The sequence below is a fragment of the Beta vulgaris genome, chromosome 2, assembly GCF_026745355.1.
Source record: "Beta vulgaris subsp. vulgaris cultivar EL10 chromosome 2, EL10.2, whole genome shotgun sequence".
NCBI classification, from domain to species: domain Eukaryota; kingdom Viridiplantae; phylum Streptophyta; class Magnoliopsida; order Caryophyllales; family Amaranthaceae; genus Beta; species Beta vulgaris.
The window spans coordinates 2,471,763-2,489,070 of NC_079203.1; positions in this window are offsets into that span (position 1 = coordinate 2,471,763).

The following is a 17,308-nucleotide window of genomic DNA, read 5'->3' on the forward strand; positions in this document are numbered from 1 at the left end:
TTCTAAGTAAGAATGATAAAAAAAAAAACAGAGGGAGTAATGTTTTCCATAGAGGACTATGTTGAAGTAGGATATGTTATCTTGTACTTCGTATTTGGTAGATAATTCAACAACTCTCCCCTTAAATAATAATCTGAGCTATGTTATTTATTTAGAAATACATATATTTTGTAGGTGTATTTTATGAGTAGTAGTTTAATTTAATTTCACTAAGTAATTAAGGGTTTTATGCATAATATGGTTAGTAGTGCTTTAATAAAAAAATTATAAATTGATATTATCTGATGATGTATGTTTATCTCTTTAATTATTTATTATCCCAACTAATTGTGAGTCCAAAAAAAATAAAATAAAAATATTCTCTAAGTTTTTAAATTCTTTTATGGTTTATCAATGCATGTTATTTGAAATTATAAATTGATAATAAGAATCTTTATCAATCTTTGCTTTTATAATTGTTTGAAAAATGATTTGGTCATTAGTTTATATTTTCAATTGTGAGTTTCCTCTTTTTACACATTTTTTATGTAATTCTTTTTGGTAATGTATTACTTATTATCCGTTTTGTAAATAAGGAAAGAATTAATAAAATATTTTCTTTATTATTTTTTGTGAGATTAAGGGTATATAGGTCTTTTCAAAGGAGGACATCATAGCTTCTCCTTGGCTTATATAATAGAGATATTTAATTAGCTCTATTATAATCGACATTTTAAGCTTCACGCACATAATAGACACATTTTCAATCATTATAACTAGTTATTAGACTCGGGCTATGCCCCGTGTAAGAAAAAATTTCATTTATTAATATAATACTTTATGATAATAGCACTAAATACAACTTAGCCTAGTGGTTAAAACTTTAGTATATGTACTTGAGGTCTCGGGATCAAACCCTATACTATGCAATTTCTTAATTTTTTTATTGTACATGGATTACATGAACTAAAACTCCCTAGGGAGAGCGCCACGTGGCACAGTTTACACTAACTCTGATTTTCATAGTAGAAAACCTCTAAGAAAAAGCCAATTATCTATATTACTCCTCGAATAGTGATAACTAGTATTTTTTGCACGCTATGTGTGCATGTCAAATTAACATTCTTTTTCTCAATTAGTTATTCATCAGTACTACAATAAATTTGATTTGAACAAATATTATAATGATTTTTAATTTTTTAAATATATTTTTCTTAAATCAATGTTTCGTTGGTTTTTTTAGTTATTTGTTCATCATTATTCAAATCTCTATTATATAAGTGAAGGAAATACAAAGCAGAAGAAAGCTCGTGCTCAAATAAAGTGGAAGAATTTGTATATCAGATTCAATCATTGAATATTAATAAAGTGAAAGAATTTGTTTATCAGATTCAATCTTTGAATATTAATAAAGTGGAAGAGTTTAATTTATATATTAATAGAGATTATCGAATAATAGTCAACATTTAGGTTTTATAATAATATGAAATAAATTCAAGTCTTTATTTTTTGTACGGATTGTTTCAATCAAGTTATATTGTCAATTTAATCTCACATATTAAGAGGAATTCATCCTCCTTAATTTACATTTATTTGAAATTTGAAATTCAATTCCATTATTAACTTGTTCAATGTATATGGCAGGTATGAAGAAGAAAAGACTATTAAATATATAAAGGAGTTTAAATCATTAAAGATATCTTAGACTTTTTATAAAGGGACACCATCTTTCTCACTCCTTTAACTTATATAATAGAGATTTAAGGAGACTTTGCCAGTTTGCCTGCAACAAAAGAAAACAATCGATTTATGAAGGTTGGATTACTGAATGACTTCCTAATAATAATTTTGTTAGACGTAGAAACACAATAACTCAAACATGTTATATGAATTGGTCTGGAGACACATGGTGATCAAACTCGTAAGCAAAGAAAAAACATGTAAATTGGTCCACCCTTGCATCCTCCTGCACACTTCTAGTAATTTGTTGCTAATTTCTTCTTTAATTTGCTACAAGCCTCCTTATTCTACGTTTCTAAATCGTTTTTTTGAAAGGTCAAGACTCAAGAGAATAATTTGAGGAAGCATAGCTTGTTAATAAGGGTTGTTCTCAATGTGTTTCATATTGTTCATCGTGTTTAATGTTTGCCACCCTTAATTTGATCATATCTTGTTCACTCTTATTCAAACAATGATATGTATTTTTAGGTAGGTATGTTGAAATCCATTGAAAAGAAAGGAGAAATTGGGAATCCCTCTTGCAAAGGATGAGCCTCGATTTCAAGAGATGATGCCAATTAATGTTATCATGATCGAGATCCTACTTTGAATTGTAGTGCTTGGTATGATCGAATCGGCAGATCTGACGTATGATCATATACAGTTTAGGTAAAATAGCAATAACTATGCTTAATATAGTATAGAAAAACTCATGTCAAAATTTACACACATTATTAATTACGTTTTCATTCACAAATAGTGATAGTGTAGTTCAATACCCTAAGACAAATTTAATAGGAGAAAGATAATATGTGAATTTGATTTATGACAGGATCAGATCATAAAATCATTCAAGATCACCCTTCTTCTTTTTGATTTCGGGTTTATTCCCACCTTGTACAGATAATACATCCCGTACCTTGAGGTCTATCAGATCTCGTTCAACCATAAATTCGATCAAAGTTGTACCGAAAGGGTAACTAATAGAGTTATTAGACTCCTTTTTACAGTATGTGGATACAGGAGTATGTGTACAAGTCATTCAGTTGACTCCTTGCTGTCATGCTGGCAAAAGCAGGGGTTTCGGCCGGTTTTACCGCCCAGCTCGAACTGAAGGCGATGTAATCAAACTTATGATTGACGCCGTAGAGAATATAAAGCCCATATGCAAAGTAGAAAAAGTCAGAGTAGCAGGTACTATTTATGATGTCCCCGGGATTGTAGCCAGGGATCGTCAACAAACCTTGTGTTCCCTGGTTTCCCACCCAAAATTTCGAGGATTTACCGATTCGGTTCTCTAAAGGATCGCAACGGTTGTGTTGTGACATATAACTTTTTTGCACATAGTGCCAACTGACCCACACCATCCCAACACCACCTAACACCACACAACCACCACCCCTAAAACAATCCATTTCATCTGGACTTCCATAGGGGGCGAAAAGAAATTCGATTAGACTGTGTTAGTTGTGACTCAATACTCCATCACAACGTAGCAAACTTGTTCGAGTACCAAGGGAGTTCAACTCAGCTTGAATCATTCTCATCGACATCATATATAAGATCTTGGTTATATGGTCTCTAACCTCCGTCAACGACCTCGTGACCTGCAGTTTTCCGCCGCTTCTTCCTTCGCGAATATCACTGGAGCTACGTCGAAGAGAGAGAATGAGAGGATGTTTGAAACAAAACGAAAGTCTAAAGTTGGTGGAGGCTGATCAATTGAGCTAGGTTGAGGAATTATTGCCCTCCTATGTTACTTGGACTCATTCTCATGTCTGACAAAAATACGTGTCTAAGTGTCTAACTCGCTATTTTAAGAAATTTTTCATGATTTTGGCCCCAAATGAAGTATCCAAATGTCCATGTCGATGTCCGAATTTCAAGGATGTAACACGGGTACTTGAGGTAAATTGAAGAGTTCATGTAACTAAGTTGCCCTCAATCTCAAGTTCAACTCCGCCCTCTAAATAAAGAGAATGAGTGTGGGTTAATGCCACCCATCGAGGCTGATGGATTATTTTGCTACTGCCTTACGAGTTTTCTAGGAAACTTCCGAAGTTTACGCGAACGAGAGGGAATTTCACCAGTGTCCGGACTCCGGGCATGAGGGAATACAAAGAGGGTGCACGAAAACAGTTACACCATAAGTTATAGTGTAACTATCAAACCTATGGTTTGTTTCCATTAGTTAAGAATCAGTAAAATCAATTTCAATAAAATTAGGTGGAGTGAACAAAGCCTAACTAGATCCATGTTCAAAAAATAAGTATTTACTTGAACACAATATACAAATGACTGATTAACATAAAATTTCCAAAATGATCCTAAATTTAACTACCGTTCTTTATTAGTGACATGATTTTGATAATAACTAGTTATTAGGTCCGGGCTATACTCCGGGTAAGAAAAAATTTCATTTATTAATATAATACTTTATGATAATAACACTAAATATATATACTACTTAGCCTAGTGGTTAGAACTTTAGTATATGTACTTGAGGTCTTTACTATGCAATTTCTTTATTTTTTTATTGTACATGTATTACATGAACTAAAACTCCATGGGGAGAGCGCCACGTGGCACAATTTCTTGTTTTCACACGTCTTTTAATATATTTGTATAGATTCCTTGCTGAATGATCTCATGAGTCATGACCATTATCCATCAATTTGTGCTCAAATTTACTGAAGTGCTCAAATTTGCCCCACTTGCTCATGATCGATCGCTCCCCCACTCATCCATCTAGGTCAAAATTAAAACTTATGAGAACACATTTTTTTTTGTAAGAATAATACTCGTACTACCATTGAAAGCTCTATGCACTGTGATCTATTGATCCTCGTGAGTCATGTGGGGGCCTGGACTATCTTGTCTTAGTTTATTTCTAGTTTGGACTAAATTGAAGCTCACAAAGAAACCTAAGTAATTACTAGTTGAAAAGAATGGTAATTACTTATTGAACTAGGTTTCGTCAGACAAAAACGTCAGAAAAATTGAACAAAAGTTATCTACTACTATTGTCAGCACTCAAATAACAACTCTATATTTGATGATCTATATATTTAAGTAAGAAGTTTCGGGCTCATAAATCATAATGGTCAAAAGCATAACCACTCGTTTAAAGTATGTTCTTTATGAAAGGGAGATAATGATAAGAATATATTGTTTATGAATAACTGACCTTATATACACGCGATTACATATTATATCATACGCCCAACGTATATATGCGCCCAACAGGTCGTGTGTGGGCAACAACTTTAGGCACTGGGTTCCCAAGTGTGCGGCTCGGTTAAGGTCAATTCAGACGCATAGGTTGGGGAGGACGGTTGGGTTGGCTTGAGAGTGGTTGCTCAAAACGAGCTGGGACAAGCTCTTTGGTAAGCGTGCCGACGAGTTCATCCGTGGTGGTCGGTGGCTGTCGCAGAAGGAAAGGCTTTAATTTGTGCTTAGCTGTGTGGTTGGCTCGCCTCCATAACCATTCACATGTTACTTTTGAGACGGAATGTCAATCCCTTGTCTCACGCCTGTCTAAGGGAATTATTTTCTTCTCTAATCTTGACTTTATTCTTACATATGTTATTTCTTTCTGCAATTCTTTTAATGTTGTTGCATGATCTCATGTGCGTAGAGATGGTAACTTTCGGGTCCATCACCTAGCTAAACTATTGCCTTTTGAAACTAAGCAAAGATGGGAGAATCATGTTCCCTCTGAAATAGCTCTGTACGTACTAATGGATACTTTGTCCCTACCTTAACGATTGTCTTGCCATTGTCATTCTAAACAAGTTAAAAATGGTATATGCATCAAATTTGTCAATCAAAAAAATAAATAGACAAAATATCTTGATTTTTTTTATAAGAAAATATGGTATACATGACGTCCATTTGAAAAGTATGAAACACTCACCGCCTTTGATACTCTTTAATTCAGTAAAACAAACTCATTATTTCTATTCTTTTTGTTCAAAATTCATTCACAAATAATTATTATTTAAAAATCACTCACAACCTATATATGTTAAATTTTTACATGAGCAAATTAATCTCTATTACATAAGGGAAGGGGGAGCAACGGTGTCCTCTTTTGAACTGACTATTTTGCCCCCTTTCCTTTTCTAAATTACAAAAGAAATCTCAATACCAAAATGGGGTCAAACAAAGCCACCGGAAATTAATTTTCAACAATCACTCAGAAATCACTTATATGAGGAAACTTTACAAATCACTCAGAATTGAGAAAATCACGTTGTAAAAATCACGCAAACCACTCAAATGATCAGGAAACTTTACAAAAACTAAAAATTAACTTACAAACTAAAACTAATACTACTAGGACGTCAATACATACAAAACATTCACAAAATTCACTTACAAATCATTGTTCTTAATAACCATTCACAATTACATACTCACAAAAATTACCTATAAACACAAATTTGAGAAAAACATAAGATTTTGACAGTGATATCACACATTCGTCCATGGCGATTTGCGAACTTTCAAATAGGTACATAATTCTTTTAATCTTCAAATTAGTTATTTCACATTAGTGACTGTTATGTAGTTGAAAAAATGGAGATAATAGCAATTAGTTGAAAAGGGCTTTTATATAATTAGACTTAAATTTTTCATTTTCATATAAAATCAGAAAATAAGATGTGTATGAAATTTGATTCATTTATGACACTGATGAAAAAGTTACAAATTTAGTTCTTTTTTTTAAATTCCAATATAAAATTTTGCCCAAAACTTTTGCAGAATATCCATGTTCAAAAATAAATTTTGAAAAACAAAACAATATCAAACCTTTTTGCGAACAACTTTTGCAAAATTCCATTTTCAGAAAAAAAATTAATACATTAATTTGCAAAAACCATTTCATGTGAAATCAGATTGTGTATGAAAAATTTGAAATTTCATTTCACCTATAATTGAAACTCAAAGTGTTCAAATTTAGAAAAGGAGAAAAATTAAAAATGACCATTTCATACGAATCAGATTGTGTATGAAAAATTACCTTTCAAATATAATTGAAACTCAAAGTGTGAACATTTAGAAAAGGAGAAAAATTAAAATGATGAAAATTCTTAAATATCAATTTGTGAAATCAGAATTTAGAAGTTAGACAAGGAAAAAAAAACTGAAATTGTATTATACTTTTCGGTTACAATTTTGGGATCATAGAGAAATTACTGAAATCCATATCAAAAACTATTATAAATTACAAAAATGAATAAAACCAAAAAAAAAAGAACATGACGATATTTAGTAAAGAACATCATATCTGATTATAAAAGAACATGCGCATATAAGACTTGAGAAACAAAAAACTATTCAAAATCACAAAAATGAATAACAACATAAAAAGAACATGGAAGAATCTTATTCACAAAATGGAGGTGAACTTAAATACTAACTTGCATTTTCAGTTTGTTTACTACTTAGTATTAGGCCTAAAAATATCATCGCACGCATCGCGTGCACAAAAGGCTAGTATATCTAGAAGTGTGACTCTAAACTGAACTGTAACCTCCTTGAAAAACAATAAACCGATGATCTCTCTTTCTCTCATTAAAAATTACGCAAGTGAACCTAACTTTTTACTGTACTCATATTCCAATTTACTTTATTAATATTCAATTGTTATAATTTTTACGAAGTGTGATTCGATACGATGAATAGTTTATTAATAATCAATTGTTATAATTTTTAGTAATATGTAATAAAAGATATTTAGAGTCAAATAAATACATTGACAAACGCACACAGTTAAAATATGAAAGATAAAAAAATATAAAGAAAGTATTTACTAATAAATGAGCCATTTTTCACGGAATGCATGTAGCACTAATAACGAATAGTATGTACTACATATAGTAAATTGTTTTAATTTACGAATTGTTGGTTAACAATACTATTTTCTCATATCATGATTCATAAAAAAAAAAATGATGTTTCATTATAAAATTATAAACTCAAATTATGTGCAACTAATCTATATCCCAAATAATTTTTTTTATAAAAAGCTTCACTTAGTCTAAATAAACGTTTAATCTCAAACTATGTGCAATGACCTAAGGTGTCGCAAGACTAATTAACTAAGCTGTAAAATCGCGCAACAACACTTCAAGTCTTCAAACATGAAAAGTTCTAACATCTAATTTGCCAAGTGTTGGCGGGCTAAAGAAAAGGTAGCCAATCTATATGACTATATACACAATGAAATAAGTTTGTCCAGTAAATTCATGGATTATACACCAACCAAATTTTATCAAAATTTATCCAAATAGCCTTACTCTTCCAACAAAGTTTTTTATAGACAAAATTCTACCGAGTTATTTATATCTCCGTCCTACTACAAGTCACGGACAATTTTAGTATTGTGCACAGGAGGTGTGCGCTAAAAATACTAAAATGAATTGTATGACCAGTTCACTTTCAGCCAAAATAAGTTACTTTTAAGTCAAAATAAGTTACTTTTTTAAGTTAAGAAAGGTTACTTTCAAGCAAAGGTAATATTTAACCTTGAATAAATCACTTATATATAAGTAGAATTGATCTATTAGAACAAAAAGTAATCTATGTTGACACATAATTTTTTATTTTAAAGAGGTCATTCGATATAAAGTATCATTGAACTTAGAGCACCAAATCACATCTATAGCTAATCTAGAACTCACTCTCAATAATATTATTCTTCCTTCAAGACAATGGAATGTTGAGCTATTAAATGATTTAATCCCACCATATATTTTTCACATTATCTTGGGAATTTCTATCCCTTGCTATACCACACCGGATATTCCTTGTTGGGGGCTGACTAGTTCGGGTGAATTTTCTGTGAAAACGGCTACCTGACTCGCTCATGGAATTACACTGTCTACAAGTATTCCTTGGTCGTTTATTGGATATGGAAAATTGACATAGCCCAAAGATCCAATTTTTTCTATGGCAATGCTTGCAAATTGATCTTCCATTAAACTCAAATTTAGGACACCGACTAATCACTAATGATACTCTTTGCCCTCTTTGTATCTGCTAATGAAACTATTAGCCATTTATTCTTCTCTTGCACATCAATTTGTCAATATTGGAATCCTCAATTTATAGACAAAAAATTCATAATATAGTGCCCCAAGATCTTACTCAAAGCCTTGCATGTCTCCGTTCCTACTCAAAAGCCTTACAATTATTCTGTTATAATCTGTGGAGTCTTTGGAAGGAACACAATTCAATTGTCTTTGAAAATAATATGCTTAATTTCAACCGTATTTATTACAGAGCCTGCCATTTGTATTTGGAGTGAAATGCTCGAACTATGATAGATGTTTCGTTTACTATCTTTTCTCTTCCTTCTTGCAGGTCTCATAAATCCATTATGGCCAGTTGGCAACCACCGCCCCTTGGATGTTTCAAGTTAGAATTTGATGGTTCAGTTATCGGCTCCTCAACTGCTGCGGGTGTGGCCATCTATGACTCTACTAGCGAACTTGTGGCTGCTCAAGTATATTATCATTTCGGTCAAACCTCAACACTTGTTGCTGAAACATGGAGATTACGAAATGCGCTTCTTCTTGCCATTCATCAGAATATTCAAGATCTATATATCGAAGCAAATAACCAAGTAGTTATAAGACTATTACAAGGGCACTACGTTTTCCCTTGAACCATCCAAACACTCATTCAAGACATTCGAAATCTGCTTCGTCAATTTAGAGTCTACACTATTAAACTTATTTTTCGGAAAGTCAATCGAGTAGCAGATCTTCTATCAAAAAAAGGTCACAATAGTTCTACTGTCCCGGTTGATATGGATGTCTCAACGGACCTAGAACTACAAAATTTGTCTTACTTGATTCATTAGGATTCTCCTTTAAGAAAAATGTGTGCTAACATAGTAACATTATCCATGTACCAAAAATATATATAATACAAAAAGTTAGCCCACCATCTCATGAAATATTTTGTGGTTCATGGATCCTACATCCTACGCCATGCGTTTTGGCACAAGCGAACGCCTGTTCAATATAGTGACTTCATAAGAATCTAATCAGAACTTCTTTCGAGATAAAAGTCTAACATTGACGATTTAATCCGATAGCAACATTGCATATCCACAGTATTAGCCGTTGCTATTGACCGCGAAAATTCGATCATTAGAATAATGGGCCTTCTAGAAAGCATTGAAGAACTGAAAAGTCTAACTTTTTTTTTTTTGACAGTTTTGGACGTAACATGTAAGAACGCCAGGGCCGTAGTTGTTGGTGTACAAAGAACCCATCTGCATAGGGTTCTTAGTTCAAAATTTTTTGGTTTTATTTGAAAGGCCTAATTTGAAAAATATCATGGTTTATATAAATGCAAACACTGCACATCATTATTTCCGGACTCCATAATTCACGTTTTCTCCTATCATTTTACTTAGTTTCTTTCATCAAAAATTCAACCGTCTATATCTCTACTCTTTATGAAAAATTATGGTCCTTTTCTCTCACTAAGGGTAAAGAAAGGGTCCAATTTTCATTATACAACAAGGCCCCATGAATATTCAAGACGGCCTTGAAGAACGTTACAAGCAATACACTTTACATGTCCGAGTCTTCAAGTGTAAATTTTTTTCTGTCTAATTGATAATTCGATACACAAATTTTTGGGTGTAACTGTTATATCATTATTTAATATGTAACACTTTACAACGCACCATATTTTTTGTAAAAAAAAATAAATTCGAAGGACATGAAATAAATGACAAAATGACTTGAGATTTATGTCATTATATGTATAGTTCATGTCATTATGAATGTTATACAATAAGTTTTGATGTAATATGTTACACTCAAGATACACTCAAATCAATAACTAGAAGAATGCAACTCAGCAAAGTTAATTGTTTTTAGGCAAAATTTCAACAAATACCTTTTATAACTTTTTTTCTTTCAAAAAAAAATTTTGAAAATTTTCTTTCAAAAAACTACCATATATAATAAATTTCTTTCAATATACGACCATTTTACATTTATAACTAATACTAATCAATAAATAAAAATTATTGTAGGTACAGTGTTGTTGCTACCGGTGGGGTGCGAGAAAGAGGACAAAAACGAGAGGAGAAGAAAGAAAAGCAATTTACAGTGAACCAATTATTAGTGATTAAACCCCTTCAATGATCAAATGATAGTATATAGAAAGGAATTTGTTATATAAGATAATTTTTTGAAAGGAAAATTTCTAAAAGGTACTTTTTGCAAAAAAGTTTATTATATAAGGTAGCTTTATGAAATTTTTTCTATTTTCTAATTACTCCCTTCGTCCCAAAATATTAGTTCCTATTTCTTTTTGCAGTCTCCAAGACGTACCTTTGACCTACGATATCTTTTATTTCGTATTAGTAAAAAATATAAAAAATTGATATTATAAATGTACACATAGAGACAAAGCTAACAAGACACCACATGAGTATGTTTCCTTCTATACAATATAATGAGAATATTTGATCAAAATTTGTAAAATTCGACTCCCAAAATAAAATCAAAAACTATATTTTGAGACGAAGAGAGTATCTATTTATAGTGAATAATCTAACCAGTGGGTAACTATATAAATATGTGTCTCCAAGTAAAGGTACTAAACATAAAACGTTAAAACTTAGAAGAATCAATGATCTTATTAATTACGACGACCTTTCACCTAACTTATGAGTTACAACTTGCATGTAGTTGGCTTCTATTTATTTTCAGGGTTGAAATTCCTATTAAGTTTCAATCTTAGCTTGTGACAGGAAATGACACTTTCTACGGTTACTAGAAAGACTTGATTTTTTTTTTTTTTTTTTTTTTTTTTTGATTGGAGAAAGACTTGATTTTATCTTATCAGTTATCACTTTTTAACATGCTAAAGATTTGGAGTTAAGTGTTAAATTGTTAATTAACATTCAGTTAATCAGCCAAGAAGCCACATTTTGACCCTTCTCAATTGTTTTTTTTTTGATAATTTGGTTTAATTTTATTAAGGCTCATAAGGCCAAATAGCCTTTAAGCATAAACCACAATTACATACATGTATACACAACAGCTGAATTCTCAATTTTGAGAGAGCCACGGCTACTCAATACCCTCAACACCAAGCCAAAAATTCATCTGATCTTCTTAGCCCTTGCTTAGCCAATGAGTCAGCCACGCTGTTTGAACCTCTACCTTTATGGACTATGGATAATGAGAGCCATGATTTTCGAGCATTCCGTATGAAATTGAGCATAAAGCTCAGGTTCCAAGGACCTCCACTGTCTTGATTACACCATTGCACAGCGTTTGAAGAGTCTGAAACAATGGTGATAATGTGAGATTTAATTCTTTGCGATCTCATAGTGATTTGCGTTGCCCTGAGAATAGCAAAAACCTCCGCCGAGTTAATTTCAAGAGGTGGAATGGGAGATGAGAATAGGCACACAAAATTCCCACAGTCATTGCGCAGCACTCCTCCAACAGCAGATTGATTATTTATTGGGTCAAAGGAAGCATCGACATTCCACATCAGTTGATCCGATGGAGGTGGCGACCAAATCTGCGCCGGTGGTTTGCCGATCTGCATCCGAAATTTTTCTAGCCCCATCCACTGGAGGCAATGAGGATTTTGAATGATCTCAGACGCACTATATGGAAATTTTTCCTCCCAAGCTTTTAACCACCAGCTAAGCCTAAGTAGGACTAGGTTTTGCAGATTATTTGAAGATGAGGATGAGTCATTGAAAATTCTTTCATTTCTCTCTTTCCATAAAGTCCATATTATGATAAAGAAGGATGCATACCATATTTTTTTGAAGAAACGGGTTCCTCCAATATAGTGCCATTGGTGGAACATCTCTTTAAGGGATGAAGGGGGCACCCATGACAGATTCCATAATTTTAACCACCACGTCCATAGCGCCCATGCCCAGGAACAGTGCAAAAATAGGTGGCTTGAGGTTTCAGAGTGATGTTGACATAAGCCGCATATGTCCTGATCTGGTGGAATAACCCCGATGCTAGCCAATTTTGATCTTGAATTTATTTTCCCCAAAATCGAAAGCCAAACAAAGACTTCCACCCTGTGAGGTACTAAACCTCTCCAGATTCCTCTTATTATGTCTTGGTTCGAAAATTCAGAGCATTTCGCTATCTCGAACGTTGCTGATTTCACTGAGAAATTCCCATCTTTTTGCGGGATCCAGGCGAACGAATCATCCATTGATAGGTCTAGGTTCACGCTTTTCAACAGATTGAGCATTGCGTCTCTTTCTTCTAGATCCCGTGGACGGAGTGATCTGCGCCAAGTGAAAAGCCAATGCCAAATGTGACCATCCCATACTCCAAGAGAATCAATGGTAGCAAGGGGATTAGTAGAGATGGAGAAGAGTCTAGGAAAGAGACTCTTTAGAACTGAATCTCCAACCCATAAGTCTTGCCAAAATAGGGTCGAATTACCGCGGCCCACTGTTTTTCGAATGCTCCTTGTCCCAAATTGCTTCGTTATCGGGTTGTTGAGGATAGTTTTACAGATCTGCTTCCATGGGCCTCCCACCCTTGGTATCGAAAAATCGTTGTGCGAAAAATTGGGCCCGTAACCATATTTGTCTGCAATGATATTCCTCCAAAGGGCTTTGGGCTCAGTAAGAAACCTCCAATGCCATTTGAAAAGTAGAGCTAAATTTCTGTGCAATAGATTTCCCACACCAAGCCCACCAAGCAATTTGGGCAACTCCAAACGAGCCCATGCCACTAATGGTAGTGCACGTTTCCCATCTGCCCTACTCCATAGAAAGTTTCTCTGGATTTTAACCATCACCTCTATTACCCCCTTAGGAATAGGGTAAATAGACATAAAGTATAATGGAAGACTAGCAAGGGATGATTTTATTAAGGTGAGGCGCCCTCCTATAGACAACAAATGACCCTTCTCAATTGTTATTTGTTTATATAGTGCCATAGCCCATATGAGTTTAGATATGTAGTCTCTTCCTGTACATTGAGTTCCTTCTACGTCACCTACTTACCCATAAAAAAAGTCTAATAAGAAGATTTCAACTTGTAACCAACAAATTGCAAGCTAAAATCCCCTAAATATTGCAAAGCTAAAATTTTCCGCTTTATCTATAGAAAAACAATGAAAAATGCTTGGTACAAATAACTCACTTCTTGGTCTTCAACCCTTTTAGTCACTATAAGCGTTCCCTGATTGCTGGAATGGGATGCATTTAAAAAAAAACATATGTATACATTAAACATTGTTTTAGAGTAACTTTTGTAATACTATATATGTTAAGTGTGAACTTTTCTCCTGAAACCCTAAAGCCTCACAACCTTTTCGCCGCCTCCTAGGCTCGCTCGTGGCCGGGTCTTTGCCTCGTTGTCGGCGAGCCTAGCACAACCTTCGTCTTCCTCGCGTATTTTGTCCTTGTTCCCCCTTTTCCCCGCGTTGGTCGTTGGTTTTTCACCTGTTCGATCTTCTGTCAGTCGCCCCATCCCCAGTTGTGGTCGGTCTCCCTCCCCCCACCGTAAAGTCCTCCCCCTTTCCCGATGCGTCGTTGAGTCGCCAATCTCCTTTCCGTCGGTGCACTTGCGTCGCCCCACCATAGAGTCTCGTCCTTTCCCCCTTTCCTCGCCGGTCTCCACTTTCCCCCCACAGGTTAACTTTGTCGGTTTTCCTTCCCCCTCCCTTGTCGCGTCTGTCGGGCGTCCCTTTCCCCTCCCCCTCCCCTATGTTAGTTTGTCGGGCCTCCCCTTCCTCTCCCCTTCCCTTGTTCGAGTTCTTCAATTGTCATGTCACCAACCCCGGTTTGAATTCTTCAGTTCAGTCCCCCTTTGTTGGTTGATTTTGTTTCTTGGGCATCCCATTCTCCTCCTCCCAGTCCTTGGGCTCCCCTTTCCCCTTCCCCCTAATTTTAAGATTAGTGGTTTTTTCCATAGTATGTGTGGTTAATCTCATAGTTAGTGTAAGTTGGTTCTTTAGAGTTGTTAAGGCTATAATTTGTTGTTGGTTATGGCAATTGAAAAATGTTTGCCAGTTGGATACGAGGTGGTGGTGTAATGTTGTAGTAATAAAATTTGTAGTTTTTTTTTCAAATCTTTGATGCAGGAATGGGTGAATCACGAGGGTGTGAAAAAGTGTAAGTGTGGTCGAGGCGTTGATCGATGTTCATGGTTGGACCTTGTGTTTTTCGGTTTTAAAACCGGAGGTGTGTTCGAGAGTTCACCATGTTTAACTCTCTTTTTTGCTTCGCAAGATCTTCATAGTCTTTGCCTTGAAAATTCAAATCTGCAGGTGGCACACCAGTTTCATCTGGTGGATTTCAGCACGCCTTGTTTCTCCTATCTTACGGAGAAACATGAAATACTCTCGAGAGAGAGAGAGAGAGAGAGAGTCATGAGTCACCTAGGAACGCGAATTTTCATCAGATCATGAGCCAAGAATCTCAAGCGTCAAAAGTTTGTTGGGATTGGTCATTCGACGAGATGCAATTCTTGCCTTTGGTTGTTTGTTGTCCAGCTAGGAACGACACTCGCTTCTCCTACCACTTCCATCTGTCATCAGAATTTTTTGACTCCACCAGCCCAATCATCAACCAGCGACGCCCTCCTTAATAGGCGACTCTTTATCGTTTTTACTTGTTTTTGTTTATTAGGGCATGTAAAAGCTCATAAAACTCATTTAGGTTTTCCTTTGTTTATGTTTGATTGTATTAATATTAGGATGTACTTCATTGTTTGATTACTACACGTTTTCTTGATGTAAAATAAAATTGTTTTTTTTTGAGGGGAAAATAAAATTGTTTTAGAAAATAGAAGATTAATCATACAGTTAACCCCCTTACCACAATATTATGCTCTCCTTTTCATAACAAACTAGTTATTAGGCTCGGGCTATGCATGTCCCGAGTAAGAAAAAATTCCGTTTATTAATATAATACTTTATGATAATAACATTAAATACAAGTTAGTCTAGTGGTTAAGACTTTAGTATATGTACTTGAGGTCTCGGGATCAAACCCTATATTACACAATTTCTAAATTTTTTGATTGTACATAGATTACATGAACTAAAACTCCCTAGAAAGAGCGTCACGTAACACAGTTTCTTGTTTGAAGTATGAGAATAAATTTATAAGGGCTTTTAAATGATTAAAATGTCTGGCTACTAGGCTAAATATTTAAACATATCATATAATGGTAAATATGTTGGCCAGCAACTAGTTTTCCTTTTCATAACAAATGAAGTATGAGAAAAAATTTATATGGGCTTTTAAATGATTAAAATTTCTGGCTACTAGCTAGGCTAATTTTTAAACATATCATATAATGGTAAATATGTTGGCCAGCAAGTAGTTTTCTTTACACGGTTAATAATTTTAGACACATTATTCTCTCAAGTCTCAAGTATATGTGAATACTACGTAAGATATTAATAAGAATGATGACACATTTTATGTCTTAACATGACATACAAAACATTTTATACTCCTTATGCTCTTATTGATGTTCTTAGTTTGACTTGCACATTTGCCTGTATATATTTTTTACTATAGATATATACTAGAATTTTTTGCACGCGATGCGTGCTTGAATTTTTTTCGAAACTGAAACTCGATTTTTTTCAGCATAAGAGTCACAATTTGAACATTAGACATACGAAGTATAATTGTTTTTAGTTGGAAAATTTGATTGGTTTAGTTTATGTCACTTAAGTCTCTCACCATTCTTTTTGTTTTGTTTCTTTTACTTTTCAAAGTTAAATTCTATGAACAAAATAGAAATTTTATTGAATTTATTTATGATTTTTAATATTTATAATTTTTAGTTGATTTTTGAATTAAGTACAATATTTCATAAATTGTATGGGTAATTTGTAAAGTTTCTTCTTTTAAGTGATTTGTGAGTGAGTGTTGTAAATTTATTTTCGATAGTTTTCTTTGAGTGTCAATTTTGATTTTGTAGTTCCTTTTGTAATTTACAAAGGAAAGGAGGGCAAAATAGGCGTTTCAAAAGAGGACACCATTGCTCCCCCCTTCCTTTATATAATAGAGATAATTACGTATTTGTAAATCTATAAAATTTGATATTATAAAAAGGCAAAAGCTAACAAGCGTCCCTATAATGTTAGATAAGATAACTAAAACTAAAAATAGTAAATGAATTTAAACATTAATTATACCGATTGATGTGTGATTTTGGAATATATTCCAAGACTAGTTTTGAAGCCCGTGCGTTGCACGGGTTGTTTTTTATATATATTTTTTGTAATTTTTTGTTAACATTATTGATTTTGTGTTACTATAAAATGAGATTTTTCAACACGATTTTATTTACATACTTCATCTGTTAACTATCTATTTAGACCAATCAACTTTTAGTAAAAAAAACAATTATAATTGTCAATATTACCTTTACTTTATGTTAATAAAATCATCATTAATTATTCATCAAATTGCCTCATAAAGTTGCGCTTACTTTAGTAAGGATTTACTTATCCCCTACACTTGTTAATTAAAGGAGTACCTCTATGCTAAACTACACTTTTTTTTATTTTCTTAAAAATCATGCCCAAACCCATTATTGTAGTAGAAAAATAA